Consider the following 24,994-nt stretch of genomic DNA (forward strand, 5'->3'; position numbering starts at 1 on the left):
TTACCAGCCTCGGCATTGGGAGGGAGAGTCAAGCATAGGCATACCCATGCTATTCTTAGCTTGGGCAGTGGCTAGCAAGTGGAACGCAAACTGCTACAAGTCAAAATTCACTGTGCTGGGCAGCAGCATCATGGGAGAGAATCGAGGCTAGAGACTCAAGTTTACTGCCTCTCTGTGCCTTATTAAAGGTACATCTCCTCCCAGAGACCTACTCAGACTAAGCCCCACTTCTCCTCATCTCTCACTCACTTCCACGTCACCCTGACTCGCTCTCATTGCTATTCTCCAGCTCCCTGCCCCACAGCACTTATTTATACATCTGTAATTTTATTTGTTTTCATTGCTGTTTACTTGTATTGATGTCTGTCTCTCCCCCAAGACAGTGAGCTCGTTGTGCACAGGGATCATCTCTCTTTATTTCTGTATTGCACTTTCTCAAGTGCTTACTACAGTGCAGAGCAGTAGTAAGTACAGTGCTCTGCACTGTAGTAAGCACTCAATAAATATGATTGAATGAACGAATGAATGAATACTATGGGGAAGAAGGCAATGGTAATTACTTCTGTATTTTTACCAAGAAAACTTAGAATGATGGCAGACGGAGGTAGGGTGTTCTGGGAGAAATGTGACCTTGGAGTTGCTATGGGTCAGAAACGACTGGACAGCTTACAATTCCTACTTTATCCTAATCCTCCTCGACCTCTCAGCTGCCTTTGACACTGTTGACCATCCCTTTCTCCTCTACACCTTATCTCACCTTGACTTCATAGACTCCGTCCTCTTCTGTTCTCCTCTTATCTTTCTGGCTGTTCATCCGCGGTCTCCTTTATGGGCTCCTCCTCCCCCTCCCACCCACTAACTGTAGGGGTTCCTCAAGGGTCAGTTCTTGTCCCTTTTCTGTTCTTCATCTATATTCACTCCCTTGGTAAATTCATTCACTCCCACAGCTTCAACTAACATCTCTATGCAGACGACACCCAAATCTACATCTCCTCCCCGTCCTCTCCCCCTCCCTTCAGGCTCGTATCTTCTCCTGCCTCCAGGACATCTCCACCTGGATGTCTGCCCGCCACCTAAAACTCAACATGACTAAAACTGAGCTCCTTATCTTCCCTCCCAAACCCTGTCCTCTTCTTGACTTCCCTGTCACTGTGGACAGCATGACTATCCTTCTCATCTCTCAAGTCCACAACCTTGGTGTCATCCTTGACTCAGCTCTCTCATTCACCCCACACATCCAATCCATCACCAGCGCCTGCCGGTCTCACCTTTACAATATCGCCAATATCTGCCCTTTCCTCTCCATCCCAATGGCTATCGTACTGGTACAAGCTCTCATAATATCCTGGCTGGATTATTGTGTCAGCCTTCTCTCTGATCTCCCTTCCTCCTGTCTCTCCCCATGCCAGTCTATTCTTCATTCTGCTGCCCGGGTCATCTTCCTACAGAAACACTCTGGGCATGTCACTCCCCTCCTTAAAAACCTTCAGTGGTTGCCTATCAACCTCCGCACGAAACAAAAACTCTTCACTCTTGGCTTCAAAACTCTCCATCACCTTGCCCCCTCCTACCTCACCTCCCTTCTCTCTTTCCACTGCCCACCCCACATGCTACATTCCTCTGCCGCTCACCTCCTCACCATCCCCCATTCACGCCTATCCTGCCATCAACCTCTGGTCCACGTCCTACCGCTGTCCTGGACTGCCCTCCCTCCTCACCTCTGCCAAACTAACTCTCTTCCCCTCTTCAAAGCCCTACTGAGAGCTCACCTCCTCCAAGAGGCCTTCCCAGACTGAGCTTCCCCTTTTCCCTCTGCTACCTCTGCTCCCTCTCTGCTCCCCCTCTGCCCACTGCTCCCTCCCCCTTCCCCCATCGCCTCCCCTCAGGTAAGCCCCCTTTCCCTCTGTTCCTCCCCCTCTCCCTTCCCCTCCCCTCAGCACTGTGCTCATTTGTATATATTTTTATTACCCTATTTATTTTGTTAACAAGGTGTACATCCCACTGATTCTATTTATCGTGATTATGTTGTCTTGCTTTTGTCCGTCTGTCTTGCCCAATTAGACTGTAAGCCCATCACTGGGCAGGGAGTGTCTCTATCTGTTGCCGAATTATACATTCCAAGTGCTCAGTACAGTGCTCTGCACATAGTAAGGGCTCAATAAATACTATTGAATGAATGAAAGACCTTAGTTAAGGGTGTGTGTGGATGTGTGTGGATGTGCTTGAATGTGTGTGTGTGTGTGTGGCAGTATGAATGCAAAAGTGGCAAAAACGTGGCCCAGCCTAGGTGGTAAGAAGTTTTCTGGATTTTTTTTTATGGACTCTCTCTTTGCAATAATCCTCAGATAGTCCCAGAGCTCCTGGGAACTAGGATATGCTCTTTCAAAAAACTTTCTGCTTGTTCAAGGAATGTAATCCATTAAGAAAACAAAAGGGTAAGATGATTTTTCATTCATTTTACCCAACTGTCTGTTCCAGATATATTGCAGCAAGGTTAATATTCTCACTAATATCTGATTCTCAATATTACAAACTCTCAGCCATGGAAAAAAAAGTTGAAATGCACAACCAGAGCAAAAAAAAACCCCAAAACTATGACCATTTTAAGAGACAGCAGATCTCCACCAAGTAACACATCTCACAGTAACTATGGTAGATCAAGTGGACAGGAGTTGCACTGATCCTACTGGCCATGATATAGTCACTTCTGTACTTTATATTAATATCTGCCTCCCCCGCCAAGACTGTAAGCTCACTGTGGGCAGGGAATGTGTCTATTATACTGTTATATTGGACTCCTCCAAGCACTTGCTACAACACTCTGCACATAGTAAGCACTAAGTAAATATGACTGACTGAATCAGTGTCAAGGTCAGGTTGGGTGTGGGGGTGGGGGGTGAGGGCGACATCAGCGGCCATAGAGGTTAAAAATATGAAAGCATCCAACCTTCCTCCATTCATCTTAGAAGCAGTGCCCATGATAACAGTGATCTGGAAGAGAACTGCAAAGGACAAAATGTTGCATAATGACATCATACCAGATGGGAGGGGGCAGACAAATTTTCCCCATTTTAGGGAGTCCAAATACCTGAAATTGCCCCTGTCTGCTGGAGGCTTTCACCACTAGTGACATTTGAATCAGGTTAGAGCACACATTATCTGGAGTCAGAGAAGTATTGCTCTTTTCAGAAATTTTCAGGTCTAATTCTATGATGTTAAAATCAGTAGGCAAATTGTTCATAACCCAGTATATTTCTTTAATAATAAAAAGCAGGGTGTATAGATACAGGAAGTCTAACCTCAGCCCTTATTTATTCTGAGCCCTTATGTACTCTACTTGAGGGATCCCTACTGATGCTGAAGGAGTTTGGCAGTCATGCCTATTAGAACTGAATTGTTTTAAAGTGATGAACTTCAAATAAAGACCACATTGGCTTCTGACAAAATTTTTATGGGCAATAAACTTGTCTGGCCTGGGATTAGACTTCTGAAAAAGATGCAGCAATTCTCTCCACTATAACAGCTCTTCTTTTAACAGTTTGGCAATAAAGTTGTATTACAGTAATTACATATTACTTAGTGATAATGTTGCAAGTTTTACCTTTGCGTGAGCACTTTCCTTTCTTCCCCTCAAAGTATTTTGAAATTTGAATTGCTTGGTTTTGCCCCATTTTGATTTAGCACAGATCAGAGCAAAAATGTGAGTAAAGACATCTCCAATCTATTAGCATCAGATAACGTTTTGTTGAATAGGATGAGAAAGATTACCCTTTTTAAAAGTATTATATTTACATTTATCATGAGAAATGCAAATTCAACAGCTTTCATTACTTCTATGTATTTGTATTGTTATTTGATCATGTAACTATGTTGATCATGTTTTTAATTGTGGTTTTTCAAAATATTCACATTATTTGGTCAATTATTTTAACTCCTGGAAAAAAGTTACTGCAATTTACATTATTTCCTAGAAAAAAATTACTTTACATAGTTTTCTTTGACTTAGTACTCTAATTTCATACAAGCAATTAAGCATGCTTATCAGGGTATGGCCAGTATTTTACTTATTCTCCCCCTACTAATTTGTTTTGCAATAAAGCAAGTAGTTTTTATATAAATCTGTCAGAAAAACAAAATTATTTTAATCTTTTCTTGAGAAGAGATCTGGTTTCAGATTGTGCGTCTGGAAAGGACATATAGACATGTAATACAAAACTGGTGGCAGGCAAGTAGAAGTATTGCTTATGATCTGCAAAAAAATCAAATTTTAAGCCAAATCACAAAATTACAAAATCCCACAAATAATGAGGGATTTGCTGATCCAATCCAATGTGATATCTAGAAAAATGGATATTTCAAATTTAGTATTTATCCCATACTTATGTTAATACTAGTGAGCACTAAATCCCTACATTGTTCTAGTTAACAGCTTGCCAATGGTGAATAAAATGAGAAGTGGGAGTACCAAGCATTAGCTCTGAAACCTCCCAAATGAATGTAAATATCAAATAATAAACCTGAATTTGACACCAGATGATCTTTCTACCTGCACTGAGAAATCACTGAGAAATCAATCAATCAGAGAGAAATCAATCAGTGGCATTTATTGAGCACTTATTATGCATAGAACAGTATAATAATAATAATATCATAATAATGGCTTTTGTTAAGCACTTACTATGTGCAAAGCACTGTTCTAAGCGCTGAGGGCAGAATACAAGGTGATCAGGTTGAACCACATGGGGCTCCCAGTCTTCATCCTCATTTTACATATGAGGGAACTGAGGCCCAGAGAAGTTAAGCGACTTGCCTAAGGTCACACAGCTGACAAGTGATAGAGCCGGGATTGAAACTCATGACCTCTGACTCCCAAGCCCGTGCTCTTCCACTGAGCCACCCTGCTTCTCAGCATACTAAGTCCTTGGTAGAATGTAATAACAACCAAGTCAGCAGACACCATCCCTGCTCACATGACGGAAGCAATATGGTTTAGTGGAAAGAGCATGGGCTCTGCTAATTGCTTGCTGCATAACCTGACACGTCACTTAACTTCTCTAGGCCTCAGTTTCCTCATCTATAAAATGGGAATAAAATATTTGTTTTCCTTCCTACTTACTTCTCCCCCTCTAGACTGTCCATGTGGGTAGGAAATGTGTCTATGTCAGAAGATCTTCTTAGTCTGACCCTCACACTCAGATCCTCTAAAGCCAGCTTACTCACTGTGCGCCTATCTCCTCTATCTCACCACAAACCCCTTTCCCACCTCTTCCCTCTCTAGCCTGGACCTCCCTACCCTTCCATTTATGCCAGACCACCCCTCTCCCCACCTTCAAACCACAAGTAAAGTCACATCTTCTCTCTGATTAAGCACTCTTTTCCCCATCTTGCTCTCCCTTCTGCGTCATCTATGCACTTGGAATTGTGACTTTTGGACATTTAATATTCGTCTCAAAGCTCTATTGTACATATCTTTAAATTATATATTGTGCATTACTTATTTATTTTTATTAATATCTGTCTCTCCCCCACCCCCAGACTGTGAACTATTTATGGGCAAGGAATATGTCCACTAATTCTGTTGTACTCTCCCAAGCACTTTAAACAGTGCTCTGCACATAGTAAGCTAAGCACTCAATAAATACCACTGATGGACTGACATCCAGGGCTCCACCTTCTGATTTACCCTATGTATAATAATTAATAATAACTGTGGTATTTGTCAAGCGCTTACTGTGTACCAGGCACCGAACTAAGTACTGGGGTGGATACGAGCAAACCAAGTTAGACACAGGCCTTGTCCCACACTGGGCTCACAGTCTTCATCTCCATTTTGCAAATGAGGTTAATGAACCACAGAGAAATGAAGGGAGTTGCCCAAGCTCTCATAGCAGACAAGTGATGGAACTGGGATTAGAATCCAGGTTGTTTAGACTCCCAGGCCTGAGCTCTAACTAGAGCTCTAACTACTACTAGCGCCTCCTCCCACTCCCATCCTTTAACTGTTGGAGTTCCTCAAGGGTCAGTTCTTGGCCCTCTTCTGTTCTCCATTTACACTCACTCCCTTGGTGAACTCATTCGCTCTCACGGCTTTGACTACCATCTCTACGCAGATGACACACAGATCTACATCTCTGCCCCTGTCCTCTCCCCCTCCCTTCAGGCTCGCATCTCCTCCTGCCTCCAGGATGTCTCCACCTGGATGTCAGCCCGCCACCTAAAACTCAACATGAGCAAGACTGAGCTCCTCATCTTCCCTCCCAAACCCGGTCCTCTCCCAGACTTCCCTATCACCGTGGATGGTACGACCATCCTTCCCGTCTCTCAGGCCCGCAATCTCGGTGTCATCTTTGACTCGTCTCTCTCGTTCACCCCACACATCCTATCCGTTACCAAGACCTGCCGGTTTCACCTCTACAATATCGCCAAGATCCGCCCTTTCCTCTCCACCCAAACGGCTACCTTACTATTACGGGCTCTCGTTATATCCCGGCTAGACTACTGTGTCAGCCTTCTCTCTGATCTCCCTTCCTCCTCTCTCACCCCGCTCCAGTCTATTCTTCACTCCGCTGCCCGGCTCATCTTCCTGCAGAAACGATCTGAGCATGTCACTCCCCTTCTTAAACACCTCCAGTGGTTGCCTATCAATCTCCACTCCAAACAAAAACTCCTCACTCTAGGCTTCAAGGCTCTCCATCACCTTGCCCCTTCATACCTCTCCTCCCTTCTCTTTTTCTACTGCCCACCCCACATGCTCCGCTCCTCTGCCGCCCATCTCCTCACCGTCCCTCGGTCTCGCCTATCCTGCTGTCTACCCCTCCATCGACCCCTGGGCCACATCCTCCCGCGGTCCTGGAATGCCCTCTCTCCTCACCTCAGACAATCTAATTCTCTTCCCCTCTTCAAATCCCTACTTAAAACTCACCTCCTCCAAGAGGCCTTCCCAGACTGAGCTCCCCCCTTTTTCCCTCTGCTCCCTCTACCCCCCCTTCACCTCTCCACAGCTAAACCCTCTTCTCCCCCCTTTCCCTCTCCTCCTCCCCCTCTCCCCTCCCACCCCCTCAGCACTGTACTCATCCGCTCGACTGTATATATCTTTATCACCCTATTTATTTTGTTTATTTTGTTTAATGAGATGTACATCACCCTGATTCTATTTAGTTGCCATTGTTTTTATGAAATGTCTTCCCCTTGACTCTATTTATTGCCACTGTTCTTGTCTGCCTGTCTCCCCCAATTAGACTGTAAGCCCATCAAACGGCAGGGACTGTCTCTATCTGTTGCCGACTTGTTCATTCCAAGCGCTTAGTACAGTGCTCTGCACATATTAAGCGCTCAAGAAATACGATTTAATGAATGAATGAATAGACCATGCTGCTTCCCTGTGCATGCTGGAGTGTGGGGATTGAAGCTGCAGTAGTGTGCCTCTCAGCCTCACTGTCCATCACATTCCTGAATGAAGCCCTGTGCCAGCCAGAAGCTGAAGCAGAGGCAGCATACAGCATATACAAATTTAAGGAAGCCACTTTAGGTCCCCTTTATCCAGACTTACTGGACACTGCATTTTACGTTGCTTATTCTAAGTTTTGAATGGGCAGGGAATGTGTCTATGAACTCTGTTACATTGTTATATTCTACTCTCCCAGGTGCTTAGTACATTTCTCTGCACACAATAAGCCCTTAATGAACATAATTGATTGATTGATTGAATCTTTCCTATTGTCTCTGTTACCAAATGCTACCTACATCATGTTTAGATTATGAGCTTCAGGAAGACCAGGAACCGTTACCTCTCATCTAAGGCCATGGCTCATTGGAAAGAGCCCGGGCTTGGGAGTCAGAGATCATGGGTTCAAATCCCGGCTCTGCCACTTGTCAGCTCTGTGACTTTGGGCAAGTCACTTAACTTCTCTGGGCCTCAGTTACCCCATCTGTAAAATGGGGATTAAGACGTGGGGCAACCTAATCACTTAAAATCCTCCCCAGCCCTTAGTTAAACACATAATAAGTGTTTAACAAATGCCATCATTATTATTTTTTTTATTATCTATCTATTTTTTCCCAAGGTTTGGTAGAGTTATGTGCACACAGTAATTCCTTGGCAAATATCATTACTACTACTATACTTCTACTACTACTACATGACCATTAGCAAATTCACAGGACAAAAATGTTGACATCAGAAGATACCTGCATCCCATGCATGCAGCTAGTTAGCCCCATCTCATGCTTCATGTAATAATTACGGTATTTGTTAAGCACTTACTATGTGTCAGGCACTGTTCTAAGCACTGTTCTGACACCCTCCCATCCAAGAAGACACCCTCCCATCCCATCCTCCCTCCCCTGTTATACTGTGAGCCCATCAATTCACAGGGATTGTCTCTAACTGTTGTCAAATTGTACATTCCAAGTGCTTAGTATAGTGCTCTGCACATAGTAAGCGCTCAGTAAATACTATTGAATGAATGAATGAATGAATGAATGAATGAATGAAGCAGCCATCATTTTGATCTAGGTCTGGGTGTAACCAAACCAGCCTGGGGATTCTTGGGTGGGAAGGAGAGGAGTCTATGACCTGGGAAAGTTGAATCCAGAAGCCTAGACTAGTCTGGGTCATCTGTTTGTGATGTCACTTGGGCATATCCAAGTGAGGTTCTGACAAGGAGGGTCTCATGTTGAATATCATGGAATGTAGACCCTCAATCTGGGATTGGGTCCTCTGGTCTGGAGTTCTGGGGGAGGTTGAGGTCTTAAGTTGGTCCCAAAGGGTTTTTCAGAGTCATAACATCCTAAATGACATGGAAGGAATGGAAGAAACAGTGAAAGTATCAGCCCCCCAAGTTTCATTTTCCTAAAATGTGCCTAGAACATGGGATCGCCACAACAGTCCTTTCCAAGATGTATAACATTTGCCCCTCCTGCCACACATTCAGCCTGGCTTTGTTCCTATTCAAGAGAAATTAATTTTCCAAAGCATGGGAAGCAACATGGCACAGTGGATAGAGCATGGTCCTGGAAGTCAAAATGTCATGGCTTCTAATCCCAGCTCTGCCACTGGTCTGCTGTGTGCCCTTGGGCAAGTTATGTCACTTCACTTTTCTGTGCCTCAGTTACCTCACCTGTAAAATGGGGATTGAGACTGTGAGCCCCACTGGGGCATGGACTGTAATCCAACCCTCTCTTATGGTATTTGTTAAGCACTTACTATGTGCCAGGTACTGTACTAGGGGCTGTTTTCATCCACTCCAGCACTTAGGACAGAGCCTGGCACATAGTAAGCACTTAACAAATACCATAATTATCATTAATATTATTATCAATGTCCAATCACATTTAAGAAAATTCCCAGTTGATAGCAAAGATGTTTCTCCCAGTTCCAGCAAAAGGAATGTCAGAATTCACTAAATCACGTACTATTGCACCAAAAGTGTCCAACAGCAATTCAAGCTTCAAATTATGTAAATGGCCTGTTGTCTGTATGTCACAAGACCAGCACAGAGGAAATTCCATTTTGAAAAAGTCTCTTGGAACAAAATCTCTATTATAAACGAAACAATGCTGTGTTCTGTCTGCCAGCCGGCTGAATTTCATGTAATTTCATTACAGGGAAAGTCAGTTTTTATTGGATTAAATGGGACACCTCTTAAAATTCCCTGAACAAAATTTCACCCACAGCTGCTGGAGTTTCATTGCAAGGTAACTCCACAGTGTCTAGAGTAGACTGAATCAATCTATCAGTCAATGGCATTTATTAAGTGCTTACTGTGTGCAGAGCACTATACTAATAATAATTATGGTATTTGTTAAGCTCTTACTATGTGCCAAACACTGTTCTAAGCCCTGGGGTTAATACAAGGTAATTAGGTTGTCCCACTTGGGGCTCATAGTCTTAATCCCCATTTTACAGATGAGGTAACTGAGGTACAGAGCTGTGAAGGAACTTGCAAAAGGTCACACAGCAGACAAGTGACAGAGGCAGGATTAGAACCCACATCCTTTGACTCCCAAGCCTGTACTCTTTCCCCTAAGCCACGCTTGGGAGGGTACAATATAGCAGAGTTGGTAGACAAGTTCCCTACTCATACTGGATCTAGGAGCAGTATGGGACTACAGGACTGGTCTGTATGGAACCTAAACGCTCTATCTTGACCTAAAGGAAGATAACTCGATAATATAATCTCTTTCTGTTGCAATTATTTTTGGAGAAGAGAAATAGTCAATTAATGTTGAGTCACTGAGTGAATATGGAAGCTAATGCATACAAAGCTACCTTGAACATGCCACTGTTCATAGTTTGTAGACCGCAAAGAATCCCATTCCTCTTAAATGTCAAAGAATCTGAATGTATTTGCTAAATTACTCTTTCAGCAATTTGCATCTAAAAAGTGTCAACTTCAGTCTTTGTAACCATACTAATTTATAAAGTATGTCACCAGTGCCAGCTTCTTTGGTGCTAAAGAAAATAGACTAAATATTCCTTGATGCTCACTAGTGAAACCAAAATGCCTAACATAAAGGAACACTGGAAAACCATTTGCCTCACTCCCAAAGTGTAGGAAAAATCTGTAAAGGAGAACTCCTTTCCCTCCAACACCAACCATGCATTCGAAAAGGATAAAGAGGGGTTCAGTGCTAGAGGTAAAAATCCAGAGTTCTAAGACAACTTCTTGGCTGACTTTAGTTACCCAGTCCAAACAGCTCTAGCTCAGGGCCAAGTATCCTGTCTTCTTCCCTTTTTCAGATTTCTGGGTTGTTTTTTTTTACAGTGGATGGTGATTGAACCCTTGGATTCCTTCTTCTAGTAACAAGGTACAAGGTAATCAGGTTGTCTCATGTGGGGCTCACAGTCTTAATCCCTAATTTACAGATGAGGCAACTGAGGCACAGAGAAGTTAAAAGACTCACCCAAGGTCACACAGCAGACCAGTGCAGAGCTGGGATTAGAGCCCGTGTCTTCTGATTCCCAAGCCACTAGGCCATGTGCATGTAGCTGTCATTTCTTTTCAATTCTTATAAAATGGATAACAAAGTCTTTCTGACGAATGAGAGTGGGGAAGAAGAAGCCAATTTGAGACCAACATAAGAATAATAATAATGTTGGTATTTGTTAAGCGCTTACTATGTGCAGAGCACTGTTCTAAATGCTGGGATAGATACAGCGTAATCAGGTTGTCCCAAACAAGGCTCACAGTTAATCCCCATTTTATAGGTGAGGTAACTGAGGCCCAGAGAAGTGAAGTGACTTGCCCACAGTCATACAGCTGACAAGTGGCAGAGCTGAGATTCGGACCCATGACCTCTGACTCCCAAACCTGGGCTCTTTCCACTAAGCCACGCTGCTTCTCATGCTCTGTCATATTTCTGGAGACCCCAAACTATAAGCTCATTGTGGGCAGGGAACTTGTCTACCAACTCTGTTATGTCGTACTCTTCCAAGTACTTAGTACATTACTCTGCATGCAGTAAGCACTCAATAAATAAAATACAATAGACTGATTGATCCAGACTATGCATCCTTATGTTTTTAAAGTTTATTCTGCCCTTATGGCTTGCTTGAGCTTCTAGCACAACTAGGAAGGTGCTTAAAAAAACTATTCTGATGATAGTAATTATTTTATGAAGAGATTATTGTCTTTTGGAGCTAACCCACAAAGATATTTCTCATGAGCCCTCAATTCTGCAAAATATGCTCTAGCCACTTCGCTGTGAATCATCTTCTCCAGGAGCATCAAGAAAATGTTTGAGATCTAGAGCAAAACTACTTGGAACAGTGAGTTAATTTAAAATTTTGTTATTTTTTAATGTCATTATTCATGTTACTGAAAGTGTATTTTATGATGTGAAGTGTTCTTGGGCACTTAAATCTAATGGAGGCAGCATGGCATAGTGGAAGGAGTATAGGCTTGGGAATCAAAAGACCTGGATTCTAAACCCAGCTCTACCAATTGAATACTGTGTGACCTAAGGCAAGTCACTTAACTTCTCTGTGCCTCAGTTTCCTCAGCTGTAAAATGGAGATTAAATAGTTGTTCTCCCTCCTACTTAGATTGGGAGTTCATTCAGGACAGGGACTATGTCTGACTAAATTAACTTCCACCTTTCTCAGTACTTAGAAGAGTGTTTGACATGTAGTGATGCTTAACAAATAGCACAGAAAAGAAGCCTCTCTGTTTGACCTGTAATGGAGCTTCACATCGATCAAAAAGACACCTGCAGGTCTCAGAAAGCGATGGTCTGAAGGGAATGTTGCCTTTGCAACAGCCGAGTCTCTCCCAGCCCTGAGCAGACACCTGCATTCCCCAGAAAAGAGACTCTCCAATGAACTAAGGAGGGTAGAATGGGGGACTCTGGGGCATATGTACCAGACTTGGGTGAGGGGTATATTCCACTACCTTACAGAGAATTGTGGGGAGAAAAAACTAAGCTCATCAGCATCTTTTCCTTTTTCCCTCCCTTCCTTGCTTCTTTTATTCCTTCCCTTCCCTTCTTCATCCCCCCTTATCTCCTTCCTTCTTTAACTTTTCACCTTCCTTCCTCTTCCTGTCTCTTCTCTCATTCATTCATTTACACACACACACACACACACACACACAGAGAGAAATAACCCTCTCAACAATAGCGATTGGGCAGAATTTCAGGGATGATTGAAGTTTTCAACCAATCATTTGCATGACTTGTATTTTCCAAGTGCTTAGTACAGTGCTCTGCACACAGTATGTGCTCAATAAATATGACTGAATGAATAAATGAAACTATGTGCCCCCATCTCTTCTGGGCAAAGCATAGTTTCTACCTCCTCCCCTTCAAAAGCTCACTACTGCTTAGTTCTAGCAAAACCACAGACACTATAACACAGGCTTCCACTTTAGAAAAGGAAGTTGAACTCAAGAAAAACTACTTATTAAGATTCACTATAGTTAAAGTATCATGATAAACAAGCTCTTTAAGCTGGTTCTATTGTATTGCTACATTTTTCAGTAATGTGAATTTTGATATTCTTTATGTCCTATACTGTCATTGCCTGAGATTTATAATTGTGTATACATTTGTGTGTTGGCATTAATATAGTTTTCTCCATTAAACTGTAAATGTCCTGAGCACAAGGAACAGGTTTCATTGTACCTTTGTATTTCCTCTGCAACATCAATATTTTCCACTCAATATGGGTGACTGAATGAAACAATGAATTTAGACCTAATATTTTCTCTTCCTTGATGTAGCTGCTTCCTGATATGAGAGAGGTTTTTGAGGAAAAATGAGAATTCACACCCCTGGGTTTCCCTTTTTTTTCATAAAAATTACATATCTGTGTCTGAGATCCCTGCTGTGTATTATAAGATACATCAGGTTCATGGAAAACATTACTATCTAAAATCCCCCAGTAATTATAGCATTAATCACAGAAGGATTTGGGGGAACAGAAATCATGACACAAATGAGCGATTCCTGTTGCAAAATTATATATAAATTATATAGAGATGATTCTCACTTTCTAAGATGACACAACAGTCTATTAAATTCTGTCCATGTGTACAAGTGTGGTGCAAGGAAAGAAACCCAATTCCCAATTGCTTCCCAATTGGCTGTTGTGTCAGCTCCAGACATCCTCCAATAGTTTTACGTTGAACTCTGCAAAGTGATTTGTAATTATTTGCCTGTCTTCTTGTATACAGGCAACCCTTGATTTACAACAGTTCATGTTATAATGAATGACTCAGGCAATGTCTCCAAATTAACACCATTTCAGCCTTACAGTAATATTCTGTATGACATTACCTCCATTTACCACCTACTGTACACTACTTCATTGGTGGTGAGGGTGATGCATGTACCAGAGCTACAGGAAAATGGAGAAACAATTTTGAAGCAAGTGACTGGTGGGAGGAAAAAGGGAGCAAGGGATGGGAGAAGGGGAGAGTGGGGAGGAAAGGGAACAAAGTGGATTGGGAATGGGTCGGGTGGGAGAGACTTGGGGACAGGATCAGATACTTGATCACCACCAGGGAGGGTCAGTATATCAATTTTATTTCCAATAAAGTAAAAATCAGCTACACTACCGAGGAATTATTTGATTTGGTATGAATGCCCTGATGTAGTTATATACTTGTATATTTTATAGAGTACACAATCCTCAACCATTTTAGTAAAAATTGAGTAGCTTGACTTAAGGGAACCAATTCCCTTTTACAACACAGTTTCTATGAGAAAAAAATCTTTCTGATTTACAACATCTAAGGGTGGCTCCACCTTTGCCAGGGTAGTTTGAGACCATACACAATATAAGATTTTTGTTGTTGTTGCTGTTATGACTAAAAGTCCTTAGTTTGGTCAATACATTTCTGGAGCACTTCTATTTCTTAGCTTGGTCCACATACTATTGACAGGGCTTTGTAATACTCCATTTTCTTATAATCAAAAGGAACTGCAAGGTGTTATCGATACATTTTAACCAAAAGTTGAAAATGTGAATAAAATAGCATATTTTCTATGCTAATCCCACTTTACCAGAATATCCTTTAAAAAGTTTTTAACAAAATAGAACTTCTGGAGGAAATGACATAACTAAGATGTGGATCAAATAACTGTGATATTTGTTAAGGTCTTATTACATGCCAATCATCATATTAAGCCCTGGGGTAGATACAAGGGAATCAGATAAGATACAATCCACATCCCACATGGGGCTCACAGTTTAAGTAGGTGGGGTAACAAATATTTAATCCTCATTTTACAGATGAAGAAACTGAGGCAAGGTCACACAACAGGCAAGTGGAGTAGCTGGGATTAGAACCCAGATCTCTAATATGAAATTCAAAGTTAACATGAAGTCTGATCAATCAATAGTAATTATTAAACAGCTGTATGCAAAGCATAGTACTAAGAGCTGGGGAGGTTACAATAGAATTAATAGATATAATTCCTGCCCTAGAGGAGCATACTACTCTTCACAGCTAAGGACACATGACTGCACAATGCTTATAAGAAACTATGAAAGCAATTCACTTTCCTGAGGTAAGGATAGCAGAGACTTGCCACATTTACAGTCACTCTAGACTTTAAGCTCCCTCCAGAGTGTGTTTGTTGTGGTCAGGAAACTTGTTTACCAACTCTGTTACACTATAATCTCCTCAAAGCTTAGCACAGTGTTCTGCACACAGTAAGTGTTCAATAAGGATGATTGATGGATAGGTCAGGACAAGGTTGGGGGATATGGACATAGTGTATCCATCTTAAGGAGCTCTTTGCCTCCTTAGTACTCCTGCTCCACTCCTTTTTCCCCTTCCCTCGGGGCTGTAATGGAAGTAGAGGAAGTAAGATGCCATCAGTCCTTGGTTGGTCCATTTCTCTGTTCTAAAAGTCCCCTCACTCTCATAGCCCATTTCCAAGTCCTCATCATCCCCAATGTATCCTTCAACCACTGGCACTTTGAGGTACCTCAAGTGATATCCTTGGAGCAGGAACATCCAGAAGGCTCTCCTTTGGGACTGGGAACTGCCCCTACAAGCCTCTCTCAAATCCTGGGGGTAAGCAGTCGATCAAGAAACCGCCCTATATTCTCTTGTCCCCTGTCAAATGTGGCCTAGTGTATAGAGCACAGACCTAGGAGTCAGAAGGATCTGGGTTCTGCCACTTGTCACTTGTCTGTGCCTCAGTTATCTCATCTATAAAATGGGGATTAAGAGTGTGAGCCCAGTGTGAGGCTCTTTGGACTGTGTCCAAACCTGATTAACTTGCATCTCCACCAGTACTTACAACAGTGCTTGACACCTAGTAAGCACTTAAGAACTACCATTAAAGAAAAAAGTAGTGGGGGACAAGGGCAAAGGCAGGGAAATAAATTTACCACCTCTGCCTCCAAAGAGGAGATAAAGCAGGATAGGAGCCACTAAGCTGGGGCCCTTGACCTGGACATGAACTTCATCTATTTCACCACTTTAGCCCTCAATTAATCAGCAAAATTTCCATTTTCAAAAGAGCTGTCAACTTTGACAGCAATCAATTAACCAACCCCATGCATTGAACAGTTTCTGGGGGCAAGGTATTGTTCTAAGCTCCTAGGAGAGAACATCAAAGACAAAAGCCTGCCTGCGAGGAGCTTACAATGCAAAGGGGGAGACACACAATTATTTGCCATCAAGATGAAAGAAACAGTCCAGAAGTAAGTGCTTAAGTCGTAAAGTACACAAAGTAAATGCTAAGAAGCAGTGTGGCTTAGTGGAAAGAGCAGGGGCTTGGGAGTCAGAGGACTTGGATTCTAATTACACTCTGCCACTTGTCAGCTGTATGACTTTGGGCAAGTCACTTAACTTCTCTGTGCCTCAGTTGCTTCATCTGTAAAATGGGGATTAAGACTGTGAGCACCAAGTAGGACAACCTGATAACCTTGTATCTATCCCAGCACTTAGAACAGTGTTTGGCACAGAGCAGCGCTTAACAAATACCACCATTATCATTATTATAAACTATATATTTATAATTCCTAGAGGTGGCTGTATGAAAATACTGAGGTGGTGGGGTATGACTTGGGGAGAAGAGATTTAATTGAGGCTGTAGGAAGAGTGAAGAGCCAGTGAAGAGGAAACAAAATTAACTCTGCCTGAACGAAGCTCTCCCTTTATCAAATTTAAAGGCTTTGGGGAACCACATATGTCTCACTTTGAATTTTGTTAGTATCTTTGCTAATAGTTATCAAGTGTATGAATTCCTGTGTTAGCTCACAATATTCCTTAGTTTTCCCTTAGAAACCAAATTTCAATAATAATTATCAGGTATAGGTGAACACCATCACTGAAGAACTCTAGACACCCTGGGGCAATTGTGTAGCATTTCCAGAGGCTAGATGTCAACTCCTGTTTTATGAGTCAATGCTGCCCTAAATCAGTCAATCAATCAATCAATCAATGGTATTTACTGAGTGCTTACTGTGTACAGAGCATTACACTAAGCACTTCAGAGAGCACAGTACAACAAAATTGGCAGACACAATCCCTGCCCATTAGGAGCTAATAGTCTAAAGGAAAACCCCTCTTCAACAAACCCCTCCATCAAGAGGCAATTCATCAATCACAACCTCTTAAAGTCCTCCAGAGGATAGGACAGAATTACTCAGACCAAATTTCTGCCCTTTATAAATCAAATTCTAGTAACAAAGGTGGGAGCAATGAACCTGTCTCCCTCCTCTTAAAACTGGGCTGGTAATTGGGAAGAAAATCCTTTGCTTCTTCCTCTTGGCTCACAGTTGTTTGGGCAGGACAGGAGACCATTTCTAGCCTACTCGTGAAAAGTACTTCTCTGCATGCCCAGATAACCTGGAATTTCTGAATCATTTTAGAGAGCTTTCTCAGTCCATTCCTCGGAAGCCACAGAAATTAACACTAGAATCAAGGGCTAATGGAATTTCCTGCATCAGTTTAAACACTGACATCTTATATGAATGACTATTTTTAAAGTAATAGCAGTAGCATTTATTGAGTGTGCACTTGGTTCAGTACACTATTCTAGTCACTTGAGAAATCCTAAAATGACATGTTTCCTTCCCACAAGGATCTTAGAATTTAACAAGTGGGAAAAACATGAAAATATTTATAAGCAGGGTGATCAAAATAAATGCAATTTTAAACCCCATTTCTCTTAACAGATTATATTACATGAAGCTAAACCATAGTTCAGTAGTATTTCATATATTGTCATGGTTGATGTGATAGCATCAGACTAAAGGCAGGCTTGAAATATAACAACTCTTCTGAGTCCAGTTCTAATCCTGTAATCCTTCTAAAAATAAATCTCCAAGGCATATCTCTAAAGTTTGGAGCTTACTTATTAGTGTCCTTCTTAGTCTATAGTTTTAATGAAACATGGATTCAATGAATTGAAACCTTAATATATTTTACTTTCCATCCTCCAATTTCCCTCCCCTTGAAAAAAAAAAGTTAGCTCTGTGGTCAGTGAATCAATCAGTGGTATTTATTGAGCACTTATTTTGTGCAGATCATGGTACTAGGTACAGTACAACGGAGTTGATAGACATATTTCCTGTCCCTTCTATAGGAGTTTATATTTTTTCACATTATGGTTTTTTTTTTCCATTTTGGGGGATAAACTGATGCACAGTCTCTGATCCCTTCCATTAAAATTAAATATAATATTTAGAACAGTATCTACAACAGTTTAAAAGTATTGAGTAAGATTCATCTCTTTCTGAAAAGTTATTTCAGTATCACATTCTGGAAAAGAAGTGGGTAAGGTTTATTTCTTTTTCTTTTTTGGGGGGGGCATTTGTTGAGTGCTTATGGTACTAAGTGCTGGGGTAGACAAGTTGAAATTAGCACTGCATATTTACTTAAACTTGAATTGATAAAATAGGAACCAAGCAGATTTTATGCAATAAAAATGAGACACAAGGGATGCTTTTAATCAGAAGCACTCTTTCTGGCACCTTGCAAGAAAATGATTTCTGATGAAGTGTGATAAATATGTATTTTGTTTAAGCTGCACTAGCCCAACTTTGGAGTATGTCATGTTTGGATATACTGCAGCTCAATGGGAAAGGTGAACTGACTTAATTTACAGGATTTTGATTCATGAATTCTTCTCCCATCTGGGAAATAATTCATGTTAAAGAAATAACTCTTGTTTCTTGTTGCTCGCCTGGGTGCTGTAGAAAACTAAAACGGAAAGGGATAACTCATCTGAAGAAAGGGGGTATTCCTAACCCCATTACACATTCACATACAGTCCCCTGAACTTAACAAATGGGTGGGGTACAAAGGAAATGAAGACACATTTTCTAATTTATCAGACAGAACTTTGATTTACATACAAGCTGAAATGGTATCCATGTGTGCTGGCTTTCCATGCTAAATAATATTCTATCAGAGAATCTATCTATGACAATCTTGGCCAAGAATCAAATTCACTGACTTCATAAGCTGGAATAGAGGGTAGATCCCAACATACACTGGAATTCTCTGTAGTTTGATAACCCAAAGAAAGGTTTCCAGTCCACAGCCAACTTTTACAGGCATTTTTATTGCATTAGTTAAGCACTTACTATGTGCCAGGCTTTGTACTAAGTGCTGGGGTAGATGCCAGCTCATCAGGTTGGACAGAGTCCCTGTCCCACTTGGGGCTCAAAGTCTCAATCCCCATTGTGTCACAGCAAAGTTAAGTGACTTGCCCAAGTTCAAACATCAGACAAGTGGCAGAGCTGGGATAAGTCATGTCCTTCTTATTCCCAAACGTGTGTTGTACCCAGGCTTCTTTCCTGACCTTCATTCATTCATTCATTCATTTAGTCATATTTAGGCTCTGTCCTAAAACCCTCTTCTCAAACCTCTGTGGGTGGGGTGGGAAAAGCGTGAGGGAGAAAGTGAAGAAAGGAGAAAGAGAAGGGCATCTTTCATATTAGGAGCAGCTTTAAGGATGAAATTTGCCATGCTGCTGGTTGTGAACCAATGGTAATGTAACCACCTTATAGAAACCTCAACAAATACTCAATTCTAAGCAGCTGGGCAGGACTTTTTTAAGAGAATTTTTTGTTGGTTGCTTTCAGAGATATCTCCCAAATAAGACAGAATGTGACAAGGTTAGTCTTCCCACCCCATCCTACTTGCTCTGCAGCCACTGTGTTTCCCGACCAGGTTTTTCTGAGCAAAAATAGGTATGCAGTCCAATGTGTAAAGGCTGTAACCATGGTGATTCTTTTAGCACCTGTTCCTTTGGTTTACAAGAGAAATCCTCATCTTTCCCCCTAAACCCACTGCTCCCCCTAACTCCTTCATCTCAGTGAAAAGCATCAAATTCCCGGTTCCAGAAACCCGCAATCCCAGGATCATCTCTGACTCTTCACTATGGTTCCACTCTTACATTTAGGCCTACTGCCAAATTCTTCTGGTTCTTCCTGCATGACGTGTTCTAAATCCATCCCTTCCCCTCCACTCAAACTGCAACAACCCTACTATGAGCTCTGGTCTTCCCAGTAGTCTACCATTGACCTCCTTGCCCATCTCCAGTCAGTCAATCGTATTTATTGAGCACTTACTCTATGCAGAGCACTCTATTAAACACTTGGGAGAGTACAATATTACAATAAACAGACACATTCCCTACCCACAGCAAGCTTACTGTCTAGAGGACTGTAAGCCTCCATCTTCTCCCTCCCTACAGTCTACACTTCATGGTGTTGCAGAGATCATATTATAATCTAAAGCATCATATGGCCCACACCTCTCCCTGTTGGAACTCTCCACTGGCTTTCTGTGCCTCTCTGCAACCAACAAAAACTCCTCACCATTAGCTTCAAAGCTCCCCACCACCTCACCCCACTTCACTCAGTATTGCCCAACTCATCTTTATTCCTCCCAGGAATAAAGTTTTAAGGGTGAAATTTGCCATGCTATCAGGTGTGAACCAATGGTAATGTAACCACCTTGAAGAAACCTCAACAAGTACTCAATTCTAAGCAACTGGGCAGGACTTTTTGCTTAGACTTTTTGGACTTGTTGTGGGAGGACAAACTCCTCTCTATACTTGAATCTCCCGCTTCCATCTTCCCATTAACTTTGCTTCCTTGGTTTGAAACTTCGTCCCTCTCCACTTCAGACAGAACACAACTCTCTCCCAATTCAAATTCCTCCTAAAAGCCCACCTTCTCCAACAAGCTTTCCTAGATTGATTTCTCAGTATACTGAATCATATTATCCTATTCAATATTTACATCCTCTTTACCACTAGTGTATATGTCTACACAATTATTTACCTGTAAATACTTTTATATTTATCTCACCTAATGGACACAACCAATCTCTAGTGTTTACTGACTGCTTAATGTATGCAGAGCACCATACTAAGCACTTGGGAGAATATACTTCGATAAAATTGGTGACCCGATCCCTACCCACAAGGAATTTACAGTCTAAACTGGTCTTATGGGCGGGGAATATGTCACTTCTTTATTCTGTATTTCCCAAATGCTTAGTACAGTACACCACACCAAGTGGTGCAGCATGGACTAGTCGATAGAGCACAGGCCTGGAAGTCAAAAGAACCTGGGTTCTAATCTCGACTCCACCACTTGTCTGTTCTGTGTCCTTGGGGAGGTCACTTAACTTCTCTGTGCCTCAGTTACCTCATCTGTAAAATGGGGATTAAGACTGGGAGCCCAATGTGGGACAGGGACTGTGTCCCACCTGATTATCTTGTATCTTCCCAGAGCTTAGTTTAGTTCCTGGCACAGAGTAAGTGCTTCACAAATACCACTAAAAAAAAACATAAAAAAGTGGCCATTCAATACTACTTTTACGACTGGACCCGAATAAGGCCTTAGGTCCAGTATGACTCCACCAAGTTTTAATATCCTAATGTGTTCAGGTATTATCTCTGGAGAAAGGTCCAAAATCAAATATGTCATTGATTTAAACCCTTAGAAGTATTGATAGATATTTTGCATTGTCACAACTACATTTTTTAAAGTTCTTTGGGGACTAGTAATAATTTGTTTCCTTTGAAATGCAAGTCATCCTATTACATCTATACTGACTGATGGTGATGCAAAAATTGTTTGGATTTCTGGAAGTGAGTCAATGAAATGTTCAGCTTAATGGAGCTTTGTGCTTGCAATCCAAAAATGTATCTACTCATTTAGAACTTTTGTCAAAGGTAATGTAATTAGTAGCTCCCTGGGGTAAGACTGTATGACATAAAACAGTTATTCAGTGTTGCCATTCCTGAGCATTTTGGCCAATTCAAGGCTAAATATTAAGAGCAGATAGCAGCATAATAGTCCTTTTAGTTACCTCCGAGTATTCAATCAACGATAGAGTGAATCAGTGAAGGAAGTAAGGATGTGGGGGGAAGATAAGTTTCATTTTGTTAAGATAAAAAAAACCCAGAAAAGGATGATTGGTCTACATATGCCATCAAAAGCTTGGGTGATCAAGGTAGGTGTCCAATTTCCCTTCCTTGATCAAATGGACATACAATGGATGCTTGCTGACTGACTTGAAAAAATCTGAGAGAATCAAAGTAGTCCAAAATGGCTTATACTCCAACCAAATCTTGCTTTGTTTGTGGATTTCCTTCTCCTTTTCACTACTTAAAAACAATTTGGGGCAGGAGCAGAGTAAATCAGTCAGAAACATGCCCCCAGTACCCCTTCAACTAAGGTTAATTGATATTGAGAGGATAATAAGATGGCTGTTAGCATCAAGATAGGCATTATATTTTTCTTACTTTATCAACATCTCTGTGTACCTGCTTCCTCATCCATAAAGCGGTATGAAAAATCTGGCTTTAAGGGCAGGCTTGGTTTCTACTAACTGCTTTCTGCACTCGATAAATGCCATTGATTGATAAATAAATGAAAACTGCCTTTGGAAACCTAACAAATGGCCTTACACAACTCTATGGTTAACTCTTGATAACCCAAAGCCAGAAGTTGAGTTTGCTGATTATTCAGGATCTTTGTTTCACCTCCTGACTCCTGCCATTTGGCCAGTTCACTGCTTGTGGTGCCGTCTATTAAAAAAAAATGGGGGCCGAAGGAATCTGGGAAGGGAATAAAAGAAGGAAGAAAAAAGAGGAAAGTAAAATGGTATTAAGGACAACAGATTGAGTGGGGAAGAGGCCTAAATTGTTCACTAAATATGAAGTTTGGGAGTTGGCACTGAATTTAATTTTACTCTCCCTCGATATCGCCCTGCCTAACTGAGATATGACTGTGTTGGGTCATGCTACCATATGCTTGGTTACCACAACAACAAGATTTATTTTTATTGCAAAATACACTAGAATTTTTTGTATATTTTATTTTTACAGTCTTAAAATTAGAGAGGCTTAAAATATCTGCAGACTAATAATAGTCATCATTAAAATAATTTTTCATTTTTTCCAATCATTTCAAAATAGTGAAACTTTCTGTTTAGAATCAGGGTTGCCTAGTGGATAGAGCACAGGCCTGGAAAACAGAAGGACCTCACCTTCTAATCCTGACTCCACTACTGGTTTGCTGTATGATCTTGGGCTAATTGCTTCACTTCTCTATGCCTCAATTACTTCATCTGTAAAACGGGGATTAAGATTGGAAGGCACAGTTGATACAGGGACTGTAGCCAACCCGATTTACTAGTATACACCCTAGAGCTTAGTACGGTGACTGGCACAGACTAAGTACCAAAGAAATACCACTATTATTATTATAATTGCTATTAATCATTATTGTTATTATTATTAGTCTTCACTCTCACTCTCTGGGTCTTCACTTTCTGGGTCTTCACTCTTCACTCTTCTGCACTGCAGCACTGAGGGAGTCTGGGCATTGGGAGAGTCAGTGAGTTTGCCCTGACCTGCTCCATTCACCACTTATCAACTCCTTCCAATCCCAGCCTAGATCTGAGAACTGCAGAAATGAAGGAGGGGAACTTGGTGGATTCTTTTTTCTATTTTGGCCCCAGGAGGATGCAACAACATGGAAACAGATGCTGCAAATTTGAAAAATTACCATCCAGAATATCAACACCCTACTATCAAGTCTTTATTATTCATTTTTCCCTCTAGAGGTTTATGAAATTCATAAATCTCCTGTGGCACCATTAATATTTTGCTTTCAGATTTTCTCATAAGCAAATAAGGTCACGAGAAACTCCCACACATGTCTACCTATTGCTAGCCTTAAAGAGTCTGCTTTTCTACTACAAATAATGTGATTAAACTTTCTATTCTTAGCCATATATTGTTCTGAAAAAAAAATAGTTTTGTGCTTTTTTCTCCCCTCTAGTGATTTTTAAAGCCTGCATTGCACTGTCAGGTAAAAAAAAATCATTATATTCAGTAATTACTCATATTTAAATAAATAAAAACATCATACTATATGATGAGTAACATATTCCCTGAAGCAGAATCAATTGTTTACTTCATTTTTTTCCTTTAAGATGGAATGAACTCCAAGTTCATACGGTATTGAGACATGGCTGAATTGTGATGAGTTAATACATTTGTATTATAATTAAGCTATGATTGATGTTAGAGGTAAGAATGTTAGATGATGAATAGTTACTGGTGCCAATAATTTATTTAGCACAGTAGTAGACTTCATTTATAATCCAATTACTTTCCATTGATTTCAATTATTACCATTATTGTAGAAAATTCATTTTTAATTCAACCACACTAAATTCCAATCACATAAAAGCAATGTACAATTTTCTGGTTTAAAAAGTATATTTTTCACTCCCAGATTCCTATCTGGAATTTTCATTTTTGCATGAAAAGGGTCATTTTGGGCCCTGTACTGTACTGTAGCCACTTCAAGTTAACACTACTTGAACTGTAAGCTCATCAAGGGCAGGAAACGTGTCTACCAACTCTGTTATACTGTACTCTCCCAAGCCCTTAGTACAGTACTCTGTGCACAGTAAACACTCAATGAATATGATTGATTGAATGATTGATCTTTCACTGGGAATGATTGGGAAGTACACTCTTCCCATAAAAGCCCCTAAAGTGATCTATCTTTTATCACTCTGCTTTATTTTAGTTAGATCTGATGCTGGTGTGTCCTCGGAGAAGGTGCTTGTATAGTTTGAGCAAGTATGCCCAGGCATTTAGTATGCAAGGTGTGTGTTAGTAGTTTATTGTTGTACTTTTCCAGCCTGAATTTTGATTCATGTTTCAAAACGCTAGAGGATATAGATATGCTTATTCATCCCTACTGTCGGGGAAAATAAGGAAACACTTCATTAGAGAATGAAGTCCCAAATTTTGACATTGCAAATTTATCTCCAATTACTTGAAATTGAATCTGCTCCTATGTCTACGGAACTGGGCTTATTGGTGAATTCATAAATGACTGTCTTCAAAATTCTCATAAGTTTTCCTAGGCTTTAAACAAACTAAATACCATAAAACAAGGAATACAGGAATCCAGTCTCGCTCACGCCCTAAGTGACTACTTTTCTGGCCCAGACCTCTCCTTAATATGCTATTTACTGAGTGGCTA

At 41.0% G+C, this 24,994-nt stretch overlaps 1 protein-coding gene across 2 annotated transcripts in view; it reads right to left on the minus strand.

The window, feature by feature from the left end:
- NRG1 (neuregulin 1) overlaps nucleotides 1-24,994 on the minus strand; it is a 1,057,599-nt gene that overhangs the window by 877,826 nt on the left and 154,779 nt on the right. The window lies entirely within an intron of this gene.

This window comes from Ornithorhynchus anatinus, chromosome 5 (genome assembly GCF_004115215.2).
Source record: "Ornithorhynchus anatinus isolate Pmale09 chromosome 5, mOrnAna1.pri.v4, whole genome shotgun sequence".
NCBI classification, from domain to species: domain Eukaryota; kingdom Metazoa; phylum Chordata; class Mammalia; order Monotremata; family Ornithorhynchidae; genus Ornithorhynchus; species Ornithorhynchus anatinus.